Source organism: Nannospalax galili, unplaced genomic scaffold (genome assembly GCF_000622305.1).
Source record: "Nannospalax galili isolate Female #2095 unplaced genomic scaffold, S.galili_v1.0 scaffold271, whole genome shotgun sequence".
Lineage (NCBI taxonomy): Eukaryota > Metazoa > Chordata > Mammalia > Rodentia > Spalacidae > Nannospalax > Nannospalax galili.
Window position 1 is genome coordinate 3,519,890 of NW_008331789.1, and position 19,812 is coordinate 3,539,701.

A 19,812-nucleotide genomic window follows, 5' to 3' on the forward strand; every position below is an offset into this window, starting at 1 on the left:
CATCTCTTCCTCATCCAGCAGCAATCAGTTGCCAACATTCCTTTAGATAAGATTGGGGTCTGCTGTTCATTTTCCCAGTTCTATGCTGGGTTACTGCCTAGGAGTCTCTTGGGCCACCCTGGCCAACAACTTAAAGGAAGGTATCTCCTGTCTGGCATTGTTTTTTGTTATGTAGCCTTTAGCTATAAGGCTACATACATGGGCTCTTAAAGAATTATACTGATACCTTTAATCTTTGGTTATACTTTCTTTTTGGGTGTTTAAGACGATACAGTTGGCCCAAATAAACCAATTTATTTTCACTCTTAAGGTCATTTAAGGACCTGTTCCTCAGGGGTCACATGGATTTGGGAGGAGCCCCTGGCTTTTTCTTTTACCAGTTCCATCTATGGAAGATAAGTCAAAGGTCCTACTCAACTGTGGCTGGCTTCACTTGGAAGCATGAAGGAAATGTTTCCTCTGTGTTGACCCTCCTCTTTGTAGATTGGACACTGGTAAATATACTGATCAGTTTAATCTTTGGTTATACTTTTCTTTTGGGTGTTTAAGACCATACAGTTAGCCCAAATAAACCAATTTATTTTTACTCTTAAGGTTATTTGAGGATCTGTTCCTCAGGGATCACATGGGCTTGAGAAGAGCCCCAGCTCCTTTCTTTTACCAGTTCCATCTATGTGAAGATAAGTCAAAGGTCTTACTCAATTGTGGCTGGTTTCACTTGGAAGCATGGAGGAAATGTTTTCTCTGTGTTGACCCTCCTCTTTGTAGACTGGACACTGGTTCAAGTCCACCTGATAGGGTCTCCATAGCCTCCCTGAACAAGAGAACAGGTCACTCACCACAGTTACAGGACATTTTGAGAGATTCTCCATAGTGCCCCTGAAACTTAGTCGACCTTGGAGGGCAAGGAGCAAAAACTGTCCTTAAGTCCCTCTGACCACAATAGTATAGGCCTCAAAGTATGGCTGTTAAACATCCAAGAAGGTTAGTTCCACCAGTCTGGTACTTTTAATTACCATGCACTATGAAGATAAAGCTTGGGCAAAAACCAAACATTCACAGATAAACCTTGACTAGACATAAATTTTGTTCCTTGAACTAGTTGTATGTATAATTTATCAGTAGGTTATTGGACTAATATGGTTCCCTCTGGATTTTTAAAACTAGCTGGGCAATATTTATCTCTCTCACTAGCTAACTCTTCCACCATGGTTTCTTCATTTAAAGTGTCCACATTTTTTCCCATTTCTTCCTTAATAATACCTTTCTCCTATGGTCTCACCCCTTGAGCTCCTTCTTCCCTTTATCCCCTGGGTTTCTTGTATAACCCTTCCTCCTCCCTGTCATTTAAATAACCCTGTTTTTATCCATATCTCCCTTAGTAACACCCATTTCCTACTGTTCTCTCTCAGGTTCTTTCTTTTCCTTTACCTCTCTGGTTCCTTTCCATTATCCTGGTTCCTGTAGTTATGTCTGGATATATACGCACCAAATCCTTGTGAGTATTTGACCCAGTTATACCACTCCTTGGCATATACCCAAGGAACTCATCCTATTGCAGAGACACTTGAACATCCGTGTTTGTTGCTGTTCTTTTCACAATAGCTAAGAGATGGAAAGAACCTCAATGTCCCTCAACTGATGAGTGGATAATGAAATGTGATGCATTTATATGATGGAGTTCTACTCAGCAGTAAAGAAAGACGAAATCATGAAATTTACAGGTAAATGGATGGAACTAGAATCTTTATTTTCATTAATTATTTTCATTGAATTTTTGTGCATTTCGTACATCTTAACCATATTTACACCCCCTCCCCATCTTCATCTCCTCCATAACACCCCTACTGGATTTCATGCATTCTTTCATATATGTTAAAGCCTATCAAGTCAAGTTTGTGTCTCCAGATGTCCCTCAGTGTGAGCTCATTCACTGGAGCCTGGTCAACTTGTCTAGCTTCACTCACTTAAAGAAGACCACCTCTCCTTCACCCAGGAGTGATAAGCTGCTAATAGCTCCTTAACTAAGGTTGGGGCGTCTTGCCCATTTCCCCAGTTCTATGCTGGATTTTTGTCTGGTTAGAATTCGCTTGGATCGTGGGCATGTTAACTCACCACTTCTGTCAGTTCATATGAGCAAGTTCCTAGAAGCCGGGAAATCTGTTTCCTTGAGGATATTCACCACCCCTGGCTCTTACAATCTTTCCGCCCCCTCTTCTGCAATGATCTCTGAGCCCTGGGTGGGTGAGGTTTAATATTGGAGTCCTGTTCCAGCGACAAACATTCTGAATTCTCTTGTTCTCTACATGTTGGCCAACTGTGGCTTTCTGTGTTAAATAACCTATATTGCATGAGGAAACTTTGTTGGTGAGAGTTTAGAGATGCATTAGTACTATCTACCCCTGTTTTACTATGTTCTGTGAGCCTTAAGTGTAGAGGTTCCATTGTAGATGTGTCATTTAGGGCTAGGCATCTTACAGACACTTATTCCCTATGCTTGACCAGTTGTGGAACTCTGTAATAGTCTCCATCTGTTGTAAGAAATTATTTTCGAGTAGGGATATGACAGATGTAGGGTTTTCTGTAGGATCTAGAATCTCTCCAAACATGTGTTTGCAGTACTATACATGAGTTCCCTTTCATCCAGTGGGCTTTAAGTCCAATTAGGTAGCTTTTTATTACCCCCAATATAAAAGAACACTGAATGTTCTTGCAGAAGACCCGGTTTCAAGTCCCAGCACCCACATGGCAGCTAACAACTGTTCATAACTCCAGTTCCAGGGGCTCTGACAGCCTCTTCTGTCCTCCACGGGCATTGCACGACATGGGTGCATTTACCTACATGCAGGCAATACACACATACACATAAAATAAAAAAATAATAATAAAAATAAAATATTTTTAAAAATAAATAAAAGTACCATTATTGCACCGATAGAGATAGTTTGCTGTGCCAATCATTGTTGTGGGTTATTTAAAGAGAGAATCTTTAGGATCATCAGTGGTTAACCAGCCCTAATTCTGAGTAGGCAACAGAGATGAATGAACAGGCAGGTTAATTTCCCTCTGTCCCTTTTACTGCCCTCTTGCTAGTTGAGTGGACTCAGCACAATGTCAGAAATGTTCCCCAAGGATTCCAGGGATTGGTCAAGTACTTGTCCAGGCCATATGCAGGCCCCTGTCCAGACCCAGTACAGTATCTCTTATCCCCTCCCAACCTCATACAGTCTGCTCTGTTTTATTTTTCTTTGTAAAACTTAAAAATCATTTCTTCAGCTTATTTCTTGAGTCTTGAATTTCACTAAATACTTTGTTTTGTACTTTAGTTTTCGAGTGAGCCCTATATGTGGTTGGTCTTAATATCAATGAGGCAGTGGCTGGGGAAGGTGAAGTTTAACAATAGTGACAGTGAGCACTTGAATTTGGACTCTGAGTAGTTGGACTCATGTCTTTTATCTCTCCACTGAATGCCAGTTTGTGAACCCGCTCCAGCATCTCTGGAGTTGGGGGTGCTTAGAGCTAATTGGCAGCCTTGACATAAAGAGCATCGGTTAAGGATAAGTCTGCCCTTTGTGGCTTCAAGGATTTTGGCTGACATTGCTAAGAGGAGTGAAGACTGTGGTCCAGCTCTGCTTGGAAGGAAGCCTTGGAAGAAGAGAACTTGGACAGGAAGCAGTAAATCAGGAGGCAGGTGAAGAATGGAGAGTGGGCTGCCAGAGTCAAGGGCATGATTCCACAGGCCAGGCAGAAGTGCAGGCAGTAGCCAGCTGGGACAGTTTCTTTGCTGTCCAGAGAACATTAGAAGTCTCTGCAGAGTATCTCCAAAGGAGTGTGCTTCCCTAGGTGTGTGCCCTGGCTGAACACAGACCAGCCTATTGAGGTAGGAGATAAAACCAGAGTGGATGGTTCGAGCAGGAGAGGCAGGGGCAGCCAGTCAGGTGAGCAGCCAGGCCTGACCCACTTTGCTTTTCCTCACAACGTCACAAGAGAAGAGCGTGCAGGGTCTTCTTCACCTGTGACTTCTCCCATCTCAGCAGGGTAGAATCTGTCACACTCAATCCATCACTCAACTGCTACTCAGGATAGAAATAATATTTTCAGAAGTAAAGAGTAAGTTGTGGCCAACTGCATTAGGTTGGATAGTATACTTTCCCCATAATTTATGACTACTTGAAATTTCAGAATATGGTCTTGGAAATAAGGTTTTTGTCAGGGGATAATTGGTTGAGATAAGTTCATACTAGGTTAGGGTGGGACCTAATTCAGTGACTAGTATGTTTTTATTTATTTATTTAGACAAAGTCTCGGGGATCTCATGTAGCCCAAGCTGGCCTCTAGCTCTCTATGTAGTTGAGCATGAGCTTAGCTTCCTGATTGCCCTGCTTCCAACTCCCAAGTGCTAGGATTACAGAATCCTGTTGACACCTTTGTGAATGCCTGATGCCTTTATCTATAGATTCATCTTAACCTGCCTCAATTCTATTGTTATTGAACACTACTCTCTGTTGGGAATTGTTCAAGAGGTTGAACTACATCTCCAGCTCTATGCCTGGTGTCTTTACAAGAAGACAAAACGGGTAAGGAGTATTGCTCCGTGATAGAGCACTTAGCGAGGCATAAGCACGAGGCTTGGGTTTGATCCTCAGCGCCACTGGGAGAAGGTGGGAGAGAAGGAAGAGGATGACAAGAAGGATGAGGAGAAGAAAATACTCACATCCCTGAACACCATGACTGGTATGAGTAGACACTGGCATGATTCATCTGGAAGCCAAGGGACATCAAGCATAGCCAACAGTCCTCAGAAGCTGGGAGAAAGAATAGAAAAGATGCCTCTGCAGAGCTCTTGGAATGAATGGACCCTGCACATAATTTTATTCTTGTGTGAGACTCCAGACTGTAAAAGACTAAGGTTCTGTCGTTTTATGCCACCCATCATGGCAAATTGCTAGAGCAGTTGTAGAGCACTACCGACCTCAGTATTTCAGTGAGAGCTGTGACATTCCAGGCTGGCTTCTGCCCCAGGCCAGGGAGACATATCAGCTACCACGCCCCTCCTTCATGTTGTGGCAGGCTGCTAGCATGGTATCCTCTGATGGGCTACCCCTTTCCCTTTCTTTCTGTCTTCACTCTCAATTCCTTATGGGTTGAAGACAGATTTAGTTCATCACTGTACCTTCAGCTCCTGGAAAATACTTACCACTCAACAGATTTGACAAAAATTAACAAATGAAACAGATACTTCCTGGCTAAAATAGTCTTTCCAAGGCATCAGGAACCCCAAGCAAGCTACTATTTAACTCAAGCAGGAGTTGACTCTAACATGAGTTAGAAGGGATTGAACTCAGGTGGCCAGGCTTGGCACTGAGCCATCTCGCCACTTATAATTCTACTGATGTTACTAAGCACCTACTTTCTGCCAGGAATTGTGCAAGGTGTTGAGAATACAGTGGAAAACTAATGAAAGCACAAAATTCCTGCTTTCTTGAAGTTTATGGTCTGAAGCAGGGGGTAAAGACTGGGGGAGGGTTAAAGCAGCAAATAAACATGCAGGTCACATTAATGACATAGATCTCTATGAACAGTGAGTGCCTAGAAGAAAATAAAACTGGGACAGCAACTGCAGTCACCTCATTTAGATGGTGCCAAGGAAGGCTTCTTCCTAGGCATGACATTCAGCTGGAATTTGATTATTAAGGAGGACATGTCTTCAAGATGTATAGGTCAAGACCACACAAGCACAAAAACCACTAGCACTAAGTCCCAAAGAAAAATGTACAGGTCAAGACCACACAAGCACAAAAACCACTAGCACTAAGTCCCCCCCCCCAAAAAAAAGTTAACATGGGGCATTTGGAAAACCAAAAGAAAGCTCATTCAGAAGGAACACAAGGGACTCCAGGGTATGGGATGATGTCAGCAAGACAAATTGCTCCTGTTCCTCATCATCTGAAACCAGAAGAGCTTCGAATCATAGGCGAGTGACTTACATGTTTCTGCTGTGAGGAATGTAGCTCAAATGAAAATGACATTAGATGTTTATGGCTGGCAAGGGGCGACACAGGCTTGATCAAATCCAGCCTAAGGAATAGGGCTATGTTCTTACCAAGGCCAAGGGGAGCAAAGCCAGATCACGCATTTTCTTCTCATTAAATCATAGAGGGCCAAAGGGACCACCCATGGAGGCTGGCCTCACTTGGTAGCTTGTGCTGAAGTTTTATGTTCTTTGTGTTCCTGCAAAAAGGCAAGGCAGAGCTGACCTCTGGGACTCCTGCCTCAGGCTGATCTTAGCCATGCACTGCATACAAGCCCTTCAGCCATTCTGGGTAGTGCAATTTGGTGCCAAGAGAAGGGAAGTGGCCTGTTGTTACAAAGTCATCTTTTTCATCCTTGGTTTTTGTGTTTTCTTGAAATCATAGATGTTTCTAATTGCTTCTGTGTGGCCAAATGTTCCTTGATTAGAATTCTATAGGAAATATGGTTTACTTTATTAAATAGCATTTCTAAAGGGATCTGGGGGGTCTTTGTTGTGTTTGTTTCCCCTGTACTTTTCTTTTTGAGTGTTCATTTGCAGTGATGGATAATTACTTGCTTCTGTGATGGAATCACTCTCCAAGCTTCCACAATCATGTATTATAATTCTCTTTATTATCTCGGAATCATTGTTAGCCTTCCATTACAATGACTGAACAAGAGTAGATGCAGCAGACGTGGTATCTCCTTTGCAGTTTCTCCTCCTCTCATGTGGGTCCCGGCAATGAAACTCAGGTTGTCGGGTCAGCAACCTTGGTCACTTTTGCTTGCTAACTTTCTTGAGGTTCTGGAAAGGCAGACACTGGAAGCAGTCAACCTGGGATCTCACAGGAATCCCACATATCCTGGGACTCATAGTTTGTAAAGTGGGCATTTTACACTTAAATGGCCTTTCCTCCTCAGAGAGGTGAAAGACTTGCTCAAGATCATCCAGAGCCATAGAGCTAGCCAGGCTCCTGGAATCCCCAAGCCGTGCCTCTTGCTGCCTGCAATCTGCAGTATGATTTTCCAACAGTAAACAAATAGGTGGAAAACTGCTTCTGAGATGTTGGAACAAAACAAATAACATCTAGTGAAATGCGTTAGTGAATCCCTTGCACTATTAATAATTAATGCTGCTTTAGAGTTCTATTTTTACTTAAGGTAGAGAATGGTAACCTCCCAGGGCTTAGGTATATACCACAGGGGTAGGGTTCTCCAAGGAAATGGAACTAATAGTTAGTATCTATATCATAAAGAATTGGCTCATACTATTATGGAGGTTGATGAATCTGAAGATCTGCAGGTGAGTCAGCAAGCTGGAGTCCCAGGAGAGTCAGACACCTGAGAGACAAGGACTCTCTGGTCAGGAATGTGCCAAGTCCAATGATGTAAGTTGGCGTCCAAGTGCAGGGCAAGACTGAAGTTCCACCTCAGGAAATTAGGGTGTGTGTGAGTGTTTATGCATGTGTGCATATGCTTGTATACATTCATGTCATATATATGTGTGCATGTTCATATGTGTATACTTATGTGTTCGCATGCATGTATGTTCACGTGGGTATGCTTGTGTGCTTGAGTTTTGTGTGTATGTATTCATGTGTATTTATGTGTGTGTGTGTGTGTGTGTGTGTGCTGTTCCTCAGACACTGGGTATGCTTGTGTGCTTGAGTTTTGTGTGTATGTATTCATGTGTGTTTATGTGTGTGTGTGTGTGTGTGTGTGTGTGTGCTGTTCCTCAGACACTGTTCATCTTAGGCAACTATTTTTTTACTCTTTCTTTGGTTTGTTTGTTTGGCTGGTTTTGTTTGTTTCTTTGCCTTTGAGACAAGGTCTCTCTCTGGTCTGGAATGTACCAAGTAGTCTAGGATGGCTGGCCAGAAAACCCCAGGAACTGACCAGCCTCTGTTTCCTGAGCACTAGGATTATAAGCATGTACCACCACAACTGGCTTTTTAAAACATGGGTGCTAAGGATCAAATTCAAATCCTTATGCTTGGATGGAAGACTCTCCACCAACTGAGCAATCTCTGCTCCACAGCCCTCTACTTGCTTCTTACCAGCATTTTTAGCCAGATTTTCAGTGGCTTGGGTGAGGTCCATTCATGGGAGAGCATCTGCTTTATACAGGGTTACTAATTCAAGTGTCAGTGTCGCCTGGAAAGCCCTCATTAGCCACACCCAGAAGAGCATGTGCCCAAATATTTGAGTGCCTGTGACTCAGTCAAATTTACCATCCCAACAGTATAAATCTGAATTTTGCCTTCAGTTACTAGTTTAGTAGTCTTGATCAAACTTCTTAACTCTACTTGAACCTTACATCTTCATTTGGAAATTGCAACTCTTAGAATCTATCTAGTAGAAATACTGCAAAAAGCAAATAACACAGTTTGTTACAGAGTGCTTAGCACTCTGCCTGGCCTAAAGAAAAGACACCATAGTTCTTCTCACTATTTTCCATATTTTCATACCATTGTTATAACATGAAATTGAAGAATAGGTAGGCTTACATACATATTTATTATATATGTTATTTACCATACATATTTGGGGCCTAACCTTTTAAAAATTGTTGTTAAATATAACTTTTAGTCAAAATAGAAGTAAATTCCTCTGTATGGTGTGATTTTGGTACTTGCTTACTGGGTGATTTTGAGAAAACTGTTTAACTTCTCTGAGTCTTGATTTTCTCATATATAAAATGCCTAGCTTGGACAAAGAAGTTGCTGTATGGGATATTGCCTGCATTGATTCTTCCCAACAGACACTAATTAGAGGAGAGGGCACTTCTGAGGTATCAGTTGTGATACCAGATACTGGCTTCAGTTGTTGTCGATAGATGGTGCAGTGGTAGCAAGGAGACAGAGTTAGTACAGTGTGGGCAGGTGGGTGTGGGCAGTAAATTTGTAAATTGTAACCCTTAGAATCTATGGAGTAGAAATATTGCAAAACTCAACTGCGAATGATGGAGAGACATTTCACAAGTAGAAGAACTGTGTTTGGATTATATGGCTTATGAAGAACCCCTCCACCCCCGTGTGTGTGTGTGTGTGTGTGTGTGTGTGTGTGTGTGTGTGTGTTGCATGAGATTTGGCTTAATGGCTTTCAGTGGTGGTGGTGGTTGCTTTAGGAGACATTCCCAAGACAGCACTGAGAGTTAATACACAAATGTGAGGCACTACAGCACTTACATATGTAGAAGTCCTCTTGGACACAATATCAAGTCAAAGATTTGCCCTCACTAAAGACAATTGACAGGGAATATGAAGTCTGGACGTGCTGAGGAGCTTGGCAGCCAAGCGAATCCAGGGGTAGGGATGGGTGGGAGGCAGGGCAGGGACAGTGTTGGACATTAAAGCTCAAATAGCAAGACACCGCTCTCAAATGCTGCTACACCTCCAAGATAAAGGATAGGAAAGACTGTAAAGACATGACTAGAAAAGGTTCTGCTCATAAAGACTGAATCTCTGGGTGTGCTCTGGTTCTAGACTCAGCTATAAGTCCTCTGTGTGTATTTCCTAATTCCATCTTTGCAACAAACAGGAAGGGAGTAAGAATGTGGGCCAGTTTTACAGATGGGAAATCAAGACCCCAAATAAGGAATTCATTCAAGGTCGTGGCTAGTAAGACATGGCAGTGACTGTCATAAAGTATGATGACTTATCACCAAACGTCTCTGAAATCTAGGACACCTTCTGAACAGTTCCACAGCTTCTAGGAAGAGCTCTAATGTCTTGCTTGGTTCTGTAGGTCTTGCACACAGTCACTTCTTTGTGTATGTCAGTGTGTGCACACCTGTGCATGTGTATATACGTGTGTGTGTGTGTGTGTGTGTGTGTGTGTGTGTGTACCTCACTAGGTTCACATGCAGCCTCTGTCTCTCTTTCATACTCCTCAGACCAGATCAGTCTCTTAGTCCTTCAACCTCAGGGCTAGGTCTCAGTTCTCACTTTGCAAGGCACATCCACCAAAGTCTGTTTCCCATGCCAAAGACCATGTGGGTCCCCCCTCATCCTCCATGGCATCAGGTCCCTTTCCCTCACATCGCTCATCCTAGTTCTCACATAACAATCACCTGGGACCAGTTTATCCCTCTAACTTAAGGGTTACACAGAATCGTTCCAGATCTCTTAAGTGGTTCCTGTGCACCCATCACTGTCTTATGCCCAGTATATTTCACTCACTTATTTTACTTATCATTCACCATCCACCCCTCAGAGCTTATAAGTTCTATGAGGGTAGGAATTTGTCTGTGTGTGTGTGTGTGTGTGCATGTGCGTGCGTGTCTGTCTGTGTTGAGACAGAATCTCATCATGTGGCTCTGACCAGTCTGGGACTTAAAATTATCTTACCCCAAGATTCCAGTGCTGGTTTTACCTTTGCTGGGTGACATTTAACGAATCCCACCTAAGAATTAAACTAGTTCAGTGTCTTCTCAGAGGTTGTACTGGGCCTTGTGGTGTGTCACTGTCATGCTCAGATGGACTGTGTCCTTTCTGTCCGTTGCTTCCTTCTCAGTACCTTGGACAGTGCACCTTGTAGGTGCTCCATACAGAGGAGTGGAGTGTGTGAATCAATTGGGAGTCTGGCCAGAGACCGCTAATTTATCACTGTGGTTCAAATCTATTGGTCATTCCCATGGAGTCTGTCTTGGACCCTGGAAAGAGCTCAGATGAATCTTGCATATCCTTTGGTGGTAATGTGGCCTCCATGTTAGCCCAAGATCCTCCAGATGTGCTTTGACTGGAGGCACCAGTGGGGAAGAAGGGAGAATTTTGTCGATGACAGGACAATTCCTGAAGGAATATGTGTTTTGACAGAATGTCTTTGTGAGGATCCTTAGAATGTTCCCAGTATTAATATATAGGAAACTGAGGACCCAGGCTAGTGTTCAAGTCAGCTTTCTGTTGTTGAGATGAAACAGTGACCAAAACCAACTTGGGAAGGAAAAGGATATTCATCTTACAGTACAGGCTTTCTTCAAGGGAAGTCAGGGCAGGAGCTCAAGCAGGAACTGAACCTGGAGACAAGAACTGAAGCAAAGACCATGGAAGAATGCAGCTTACCGGCTTGCTCCTCTGGCCTGTGCACAACCCATTCTCTTATCAACCCAGACCACCTGCCCAGAGATGGCACCACCCACAGGGGACTGGGCCCTCCAATTATCAATAAATAGTCAAGAAAACACCTCACTGACATCCCCATGGGCCAATCCTATAGAGGAAATTCCCCAACTGATGTTCCTTCTTCCCAGATGTGTCAAGTTGAAAACTGAAGCCAGCGCAACTAGTTTCGAAGGATATTGTGAGCAAAAATTTCTCTGGTTTGAGGACTGGAGAAATGGCTCAGTGGTTAAGAGCATTTGTTACTCTTGCAGAGAACCCAGCACCCACATCAGGTAGCTCAAAACCTCCTGTAACGCCAATCCCAGGGACTCCAATGCCCTTTTCTAACCTCCACAAGCATGAGGCACACAAATGGCATGTATACATACATTCAGGCAAACATTCATACACACAGAAAATTAAAGAAAATATTAAAAAACATTGTCTCTAGGTTGCCAAAGACCCCCCAACCAGCAAAGAAGCATCAGGATCAGATATAGAATCCAGCTTCTGGAGGTGGAAGGGGGATTGGAATACGATTGTTGGCAGGCTAGCTGTGATTTCCTAAAGCTCCCTTTTGCCTAGCAAGTTATGATCCTATCTGATAAGGAAGTGAATGCAACAGCTAAATATGGCACTTTCAGAGACACAAATTACCCTGAATCCCATGTAAAGATGCAGTTGAAGAGGCTTGCCTACATCAGGCTGCAATGAATGCTCACAGGGGTAGACACTGATTTTGCTTCCTCCTAGGCGTCTGGGCAGAGGCCCAGGAAATACCAAGGCTCTTCTGCCTTATAGGAGTTGTAGTCTGAGCCAAAGGAGATAGACAAAGGAGAGCAACTGAGGTTTTACTCTAAAGGAGAGGGCCTGTGCTGATGAGAACCGATAGTGTGTCAGGTGTGTTAAGACCATTGGATTATAACTTTTCTGAGACTAGGGGACAGATCCTGGGTATCCTTTATACACTCAATGGATAATTAATGAAAACTGGTGAGTGCTTTTTATGTGCCAGGATTATTCTAAGCACTTTCTATCAGCTCAATGAACCTTCCTAACAGCATTGTGAGGTAGCTACCATTCCTTCCAGCTTTCCAGGGAAATGAGATGAAACTGAGTGACTTATCTAAGAGCCAAAAAGTGATGGCACCATCATTGAGATCCAGCTCATCTGATGGTACTCTAGGATGCATTGCAGATACATATTATTTGATATACAAAGCAACTCTGGCCTTGGGACTTTTTCTGCTACTTAATAGTAGTGTCCTATCCTGAATATTTTCTGTTCCAGTCCCTGGTACATATATGACTCACTTTAATCTTCAGTTAGTACTGCTGTGCCCATTTCACAAATCATGAACAGTGGTGAGGAGGGCCGAGGTAATGTGCCTGAGATGGCACTGGAAGCACATGGAAGAGCTGGGATTCTGGGCATTCTGTACTGACGGAGTCATACAGTGTAATCTCATGGTCTTCTGCATCTCATTCTTGTCAATGCGTTCTTGACATCTCGGCCATATGGAGCGTGTATCAGAATCTCATGCCTCTCATTGCCCATGGTATTCCACTATACAGGCCTCTCACATTCCTCCCATCACATAGTGTTCCACTGTATGGGGCTAGCACACTTTGTTTTGTTCTGAGACAGGATTTCAGTATGTAGCCTGGAACACATAATCCTTCTGCCTCCACTGGCCCAGTTTTGGGACTGTAACTGTGTATCACCATACCTGCCTTGAGAAGCATATTAAAAATAACAACAACTATCAGTTGATGGACATTTAGATTGTCCCCATTTCTTGGCTCCAATGAGGAATGACATTATGAATAAATATTTGGACGCATGTGTATGTGACATTCTGTTACTAGGACTTTCTCTCCCTGTGCCTGTCTCTATCTCTCTTTATATCTCTCTGTGTGTCTCTGTTTCTCTCTGTCTCTCTTTATATCTCTCTGTCTCTCTCTGTCTCTCTCCGTCTCTCTCTGTCTCTTTTTGCATCTCTTTACTGTTAATTTCAAAATTAATTTCTTGATTCACAAAGTCTATTCTAATAGCAAGAACTGGTTAGCCTTGCTGAGCGGTTTCTGTACACTAGTAAAAAATAGTAAAAAGGAAAAATTCTGGAGCCTCATTATACAACTTTGAACACTGACTCTCTAGCATGTACTTGCTGTGAGATATTGAGAAAATGAAATGACCTTTCTGAACTTTGAGATTTTTTTTTCAACTTTAAAATGGGGATAATAATCCATGCCTAATAATGTTCAAAAGCTTGAACTAGATAATATGCAGTGTTAGTTCATAATTAAACATGCAATAAACATGTGCCAAGTAATCAATGGAAATTCAAAAACAACCCAAGGAAGATAATGTCTCTGTACACTGAGTTCAAAGTTTAATTGCTAAGATGTGAAAATGTAATAAATGGACATAAAATAATAAATTGTCTGTGGAAATGGTTGATGTAGGTTCATATTTGTTTAAAACATTTAAAGAGTAACATCACAATTGAGAAGAACAGATTTCTCTGTAGATTGGGAGGTTTGGGTGGTTTTTGGATGGTTCTCATGGAAGCCTTGAAGAAAGAAAGGTTGGAAAGAGAGAGAGGGTGTGGGGTGTATTAGTTACTTTTCTTATCACTAAGACGAAATATCTTTCAGAAGCAACCAAGGAAGGAAGGGTTTGTTTTGGCTCACAGTTTCAGAGGGTACAGTCCATCATGGTGGGGAAGGCATGATGGCTAGAGAGGCTTGGTTTGTGGTTATAGGAGCCTGTGGTACAGTTTTTTCACATCTTGGTGGATGAGGAAGCAGAGAGCTATACCGAAACCAGAGATACACATAACTTTCAAAGGCCTGCCCCTAGTGACTTACATCTGATAGCTAAGTCTCACATCCAGAGGTCCCATCCCAAAAGGTGGGATGTTCTGCATCCCAAACAATGCCTCCAGCTGGAGACCAGGTACAAACATACATGAGCCTGTGAGGGATATTTCACACAAACTATAACATGAGATAACAAGAGCAAGACTGTGAGATGGAGAACTCAAAACAAGAGCTCATAGGGTTGCTGTGATGTCCAGGAGAGGAGTGGGTGTGAAGAGTGGATTCATTTGCTGAGATTTCCCAGACCATGGCCTAGGGTCTTTAAGACAGTGATGAAAAGCAGGATATTTGAGAGTCCATGTTTCCTTACCTCTTACTAACATATGGCTTTACTTAATTTAAAAAATAATTGACACTGACACGGGTATGCAATGATTTTGTTGTGATATCTTCTTGTATTACAAGAAAAATGTCTTTTTATAATTTTATTGGCCACTTGGATTATTTTCTGGGAATGGTATATTCATAGCCCTTGCTAGTTTATGCTAAAGTGACTTCTGTTTTGTAACAGCTTATTATTTATGCTAGGGACTGTCTGCTCACAGCTTGTCACTTACACTGCAGCATTGTACATAATGTCTTTTGTCATCTGAACTGTTAATTAATATTTTAAGGTATGCAAGAGAACATTTGTTTCTTATGTGATCAGTGTTATTGATATGTTTATAACCTTCCCCATCCTGAGATTAAAAAATAGATATTTTTCTAGTATTTTTTAAATTATTGTTTTCTGCACTTATATGTTTAATTCACCTATAATTTACATTTACATTATTTGAGATATCTAATTTATTATGTTTTTACACATGAATAGTCAAGTGCCACAACATTATGTATTAACTAATACACACTAACCTGGTTTTCAGAATCAGGCATGAACTCTGTCCTATGAAGTGGCCTCATATGCAGTCAGATAGAGCAACTGGTTACCCCCATAACTTTTATGCCACTGTTGCAGCAGTGAGCACATCTTTCCTGGAAGGTCATCAGGGTCCTTACCCAGGGTCCAGCACTGGGTAAGACCGTTGATGTTTTTCAACCACAAGAGCCTACAATAACCCCTTCTTGCACTGTGAAAGCTAGCCAGCTTTTAGAGAGTTTCTGGTCAGTTTGAAGTTGATTTCTCTATGTCCTGCATCCAAAGCGAGTGGAGCCTTCAGCAACAGAGTCTTATCACCTGATCCTCCTTCCTGACAGTGCTCTCTATTGGACACCCACTTTCTACATGTGCTTCTGTATTTTTGTTCCCTGTTGTACCATTCTGCCTCTCTGCCCCATCTTATTTTACATTATAGTGTACAAAAGCTTTTGTATTGTTATAAGTCATATGCAAACATTATTCTTAAAGATTTCTCTTCTTTCTAGTGGTTGTATAGTTTCTTGAATCATTTCTCTATGGTAGGATAAGCACATTGTTCCCGTTTTTTTTTTTCCTTCTTTTTTTCTTCCTATTATGAGTACTCTATGGTGAGTAATTTTGTGTATAAAGCATTTACATATTTTTGGATTATGTCCTTTGGATGAATTCCCAGAAATAGAATTACTGAGTCAAAGGGCATGAATATTTTTAATGCTTTTAATTTGCAGCATGTATTTATTTTAAAAACTCGAGTGAATAAAGATTCTGGTAACTTCCTGGTAGTCTATTATATATTTGTGGTGGTCTGTGCTGTGCCTGGCCTGGGTTTGTGCATAGCTGCCCCTTGGAAGTTCAAAAAGGGATCAGTGTGTTCTCCTCAACAGATTTATCTTTTCTTTTTGATAAAAAAAAAACTTCATTATTTTTTGTCTTTATCACATTTTTTGCATATTCAATTACTCAAGCATCATTTAGTAAGCATCCATTGTCTGCTTCATAGTAAAAGCAAAAATAGGTTCTTATGAACACAGTTTTCTAGTAAATAAGACAATAAACAACATACAAATCAGTGAACTGCGTCCCTGGAGGTAAACAGGCTGATAGGACAGCAAACTGGCTTCTCTGGGTTGGGAGATCTGAATTGAGGAGGAAGTTGAGATTTGCTTGATGAAGAGCGGAGAGCGACAGCAAGGAGAAGGAGGGGCCACTGGGCAGCGGAATGATAACTGCCCCAAGCCCCTTGAAGCAGTCAGAGCATGATCCGGGGAAAGAAGGAAGGACCGTTGACAAGAGCCTCTTTCAGCTGCAAGAGGGAAGCCACATGAGACAGGTTCAAGGAGATGTCCCGGCTCTGTGTGCTATGTGGGGGTCCATGGGGAGTCTTAGGAGGGAGTCAACCTCATGGCTGTGTGAAAAGATCTTCCCGTTTTCTCTGAAGAGATGACAGGGGCTCAAAAGTATGTGTAAAGAGGTAAAATCGAAAACTGCCACCTCATCCGAGCTACTGAGACTCATGGAAGGGGTGAGAGAGAAAGGAAAGATATATAGTTGGGTTTCATGGATCCAGTGGAATGAGATTTAATGGTTCGGCTGATGGATTGGAGTTGTTGGATTAGGAAAAGAAAAGAATCAAGACTATGTTCCACAACATTGGCCTAAGTACCAGGATGGCTGGCATTGCATCATTGAGGTGGGCAAGAAGGGGTCGGGGGGACTGGAGAGAGTAGACTCGCTACTGGGAGGGTCTGACTGTGGCCTTGGTTGGTGTGAGACCCATCTTTAGTTAAGCAGTAGGAAGATTCATCAGGCAACCGGAACCACAGTTCTGTAGTTCTGGGGAAAAGTTGGGGGCCAAGAGGCACAGACTTGAATGTCATGTGTGCAGGACAGGTTGTTCAAGCCTCCTTGTGACATGGTATACAAAGCGGAGAGAAAGGGAACGTTAGAACTTCATTGAGATGTGTCGAGTTTTTTCTATTATATTTGCCTTTGTGACAAAAAGCTCTGTGCTCTTCATGTTTTTCCCAAGCAAAAGAGAAAAACTCTTGGGTTTTCTTTTCTAGTAGCTTCTTGAAGCCTCCTCCAATTTTAGTGGAGATCTGAAGAATTATTTCTGTCACTTAATCAACTATTCTGATGCATTTGGGTGACTTAGAAAAACAAGCTATTACATCTTGCAATTTTTTCCAGAAATGCTCTCTTGTCTGCTTGTGTTTATGTTGGAGCAGAAAATTCATGCCTGTGATTCTGTGGTGAGCTTTCTCAGGATATACAAGTTGCTGGCTTGTTGCAAGCCTCTGATATTCAAGACCTCTCATACCCCATGTGTGATGTCATCTGAGGTATGGTGCGCCTCACCACAGAATTATCACCAAGGAAACCTGCGCACCTGGGTGATGCCTCCTTGTGTCATCTCTAAGGTATCTTCACATAAGATCCCCCTATATTATTTTTGATATGTTGAATTGCATTTTTCCATGTAAGAAAGTGAACTACACAGAAAGAACCCAGAAGGTCCCAATGTTGCTATTTACTTAGCCTGGGAACTGTGGTCCATTTCTTAATCTCCTGGGGACTTTACAGTTTCTCTATGAAATTGTGATAAAAATGCTGAGCTGAGAGAGCACTATGAGGACTGCACTGTAACATGAAATGAATACGAATAATTGAGTAATTATTGATTGCACACCTGCCCTGTATCAGGTGTGTATGTAAAATGCAAGAGTAAAGACTGAAGCTCACAGGAATCCAAACTTGGAGAAGGAACATTATTATTTCTTTCCAACTGTTATAAGTCTAGTGGCAAAGGGCTTAATTTGGGGAGTTACCCCCCCACACACACACACATACACACATGCATACAAACAGATCATTGTTTTTTAATCATCCTATAGAACATTTCACTTTGGAGTGCTCAGAATTGTGATTTCATGGGTTGAAGATGGAAATGAAGATACATGGCTTTCCTAGGTGTTTGGAGGAGTTAAAAAAAAAAAGGTATTTTTTGCTGAAGAGATCTATGTGCCAGGTGCCAGGTCCTGTCCTTCTGTAGTCTGTCTCTTTCCCATAGCAGCATCTTCTTGAACTAAGGAGTAAAACATAGCAAGCACTTTCTCCAGGGAAGCCTTGAGTTGTGAGTGAAACTCCGAGATACTCTTGTCAGCAGACATAGTTCACTATCCCAGCAACATGAAGTTTTAGAATTTCTGTTAAGACAGTAACAAACATTTACCATTAATAAAATGCAATTAAGCAGAGAATAAACAAAATCAGGATTGAGAATCTAAGAAGGAAAAAATCAGTCTATGGAGTTTTCCCTTACAATCTCATAGAGATTAATTTTTAAAAAGTAGTGATTTCAAATTCCTGCCTGTGTCCATTATGTGCATTAGCAGTTAGGAGCTAGCAACGAAGGAGGGTCCAACTTTGTTATTCTAGTTTTTATGTCTCCACACAGAACCCTGTAGATTTGATGAAAAGCTTTGTGTTGGGCTGTCTGTTCAGGATGGGCAAGCCCCAAACATTTAGCACACTGAATATTAACTGGGTGGTCAAACAGCTAAAGTATTTTTGAGAACATTCTAGATAAAAGAATATTAAAGTGAAGTAGTTATGAGTCCAAACTTGAGTGCTACATGCCCTACATTTAGGACTTTCTTCACAACTGTAAATGTGTGAGTATAAGCAAGTTTTTAACTTTCAGGGCTTCGGTTTCCTCATCTGTAAAGTGAGAGTAGAAAGGAGAAGTTGCACAGAGCCATCGATAGGTGTTTTTTTTAATATTTTAGTTATTATTTTTATCTTATGTATGAGTGTATTGTCTGCATGTGTGTAAGTGCACCCATATTGTGCAGTGCCCACGGAGGTCAGAAGAAGGCAACAGATTCCCCTGGAATTGGAGTTACAGATAGTTGTTAGAACCTGGGCCCTTTGCAAGAGCAGTCAGTGCTCTTAACCGCTGAGCCATCTCTCCAGTCCCCATTGTGAGACTTTAAGGATCTATAACATGGGAAAAGTTCAAAACAGTGGCTTATGCAAAGGTAAGTGTTGAGTACTATTATTAAATGTGGCTAATGCTGAATAAACATGACTTAATTTAAAATTTCTAGATTGGGAGGAAGGGTAGCTAGAGATGAAGTTAGCAGAAATTAGTTAGCTAGAGCTTACATTAGCAGAAAGATTTAGCCAGGGAGACAGAGGCAGGAGGATTGCTGTAAGTTCAAGGCCAATTTAGGCTTCATAGTGAGCCTCAGCCTCATAGTGAGATGCTGTTTTGCAAGAACCACACCCCCCAAAATAAAAAGAAAATATAAAGACCTGTAGTCCAGGAAAACAAATCGGGGGACTTCTGTCAGGTCACGAAAAGGCAGAAGGCAAGAGTTGAAGAGTTTGGGGTCTTTTCTGTCTTCTATCTCTGTGTAAGGATGTGACCGACAGGGGCATTTAGAACAGCAAGCCTGACCACATTCATGCTGTTTTCAGTGTGTCTGGGAGGCTAGCTGACTTGTGTGAAATGGGGATGACTGAAATGACAGCTAGATACAAATTAGCAGAGCCTTCGCAGTGTGTGCACGGCGTAGGGGTGTGTCACAAGATAGTCTTACTTTTTAGAGCCCCAAGATACTGCAGCCAGTCAACACCTCCCTCTTTTCAGACCTCTTCATAACCATTTCTACTTTGACCTATTTTAATTTAATTAAAACATACACACACACACACACACACACACACATTTTTAAGGAATAGATGCTTTAAGTGTGGTTCATTCTTGGGGGGGTGTGCATATGTACCATGTGACAAGTGGTTGCCATGGTAATTTCTCATTATTGTTGAATTGAAAAATAATTACTCTGGCAAAAATCCTACATAACCTGTCAGTGCTTAAGTTAAAGATGCCGGGGGGCAGCCCCAGTACCAGGATCATGTTTTTGGTGGAGAGGGACAGGGCGGGAA

At 42.0% G+C, this 19,812-nt stretch overlaps 1 protein-coding gene across 10 annotated transcripts in view; it reads left to right on the forward strand.

Moving 5' to 3' along the window:
* The window catches only part of Ldb2 (LIM domain binding 2), a 375,355-nt gene that overhangs the window by 121,336 nt on the left and 234,207 nt on the right, over window positions 1-19,812 (forward strand). The window lies entirely within an intron of this gene.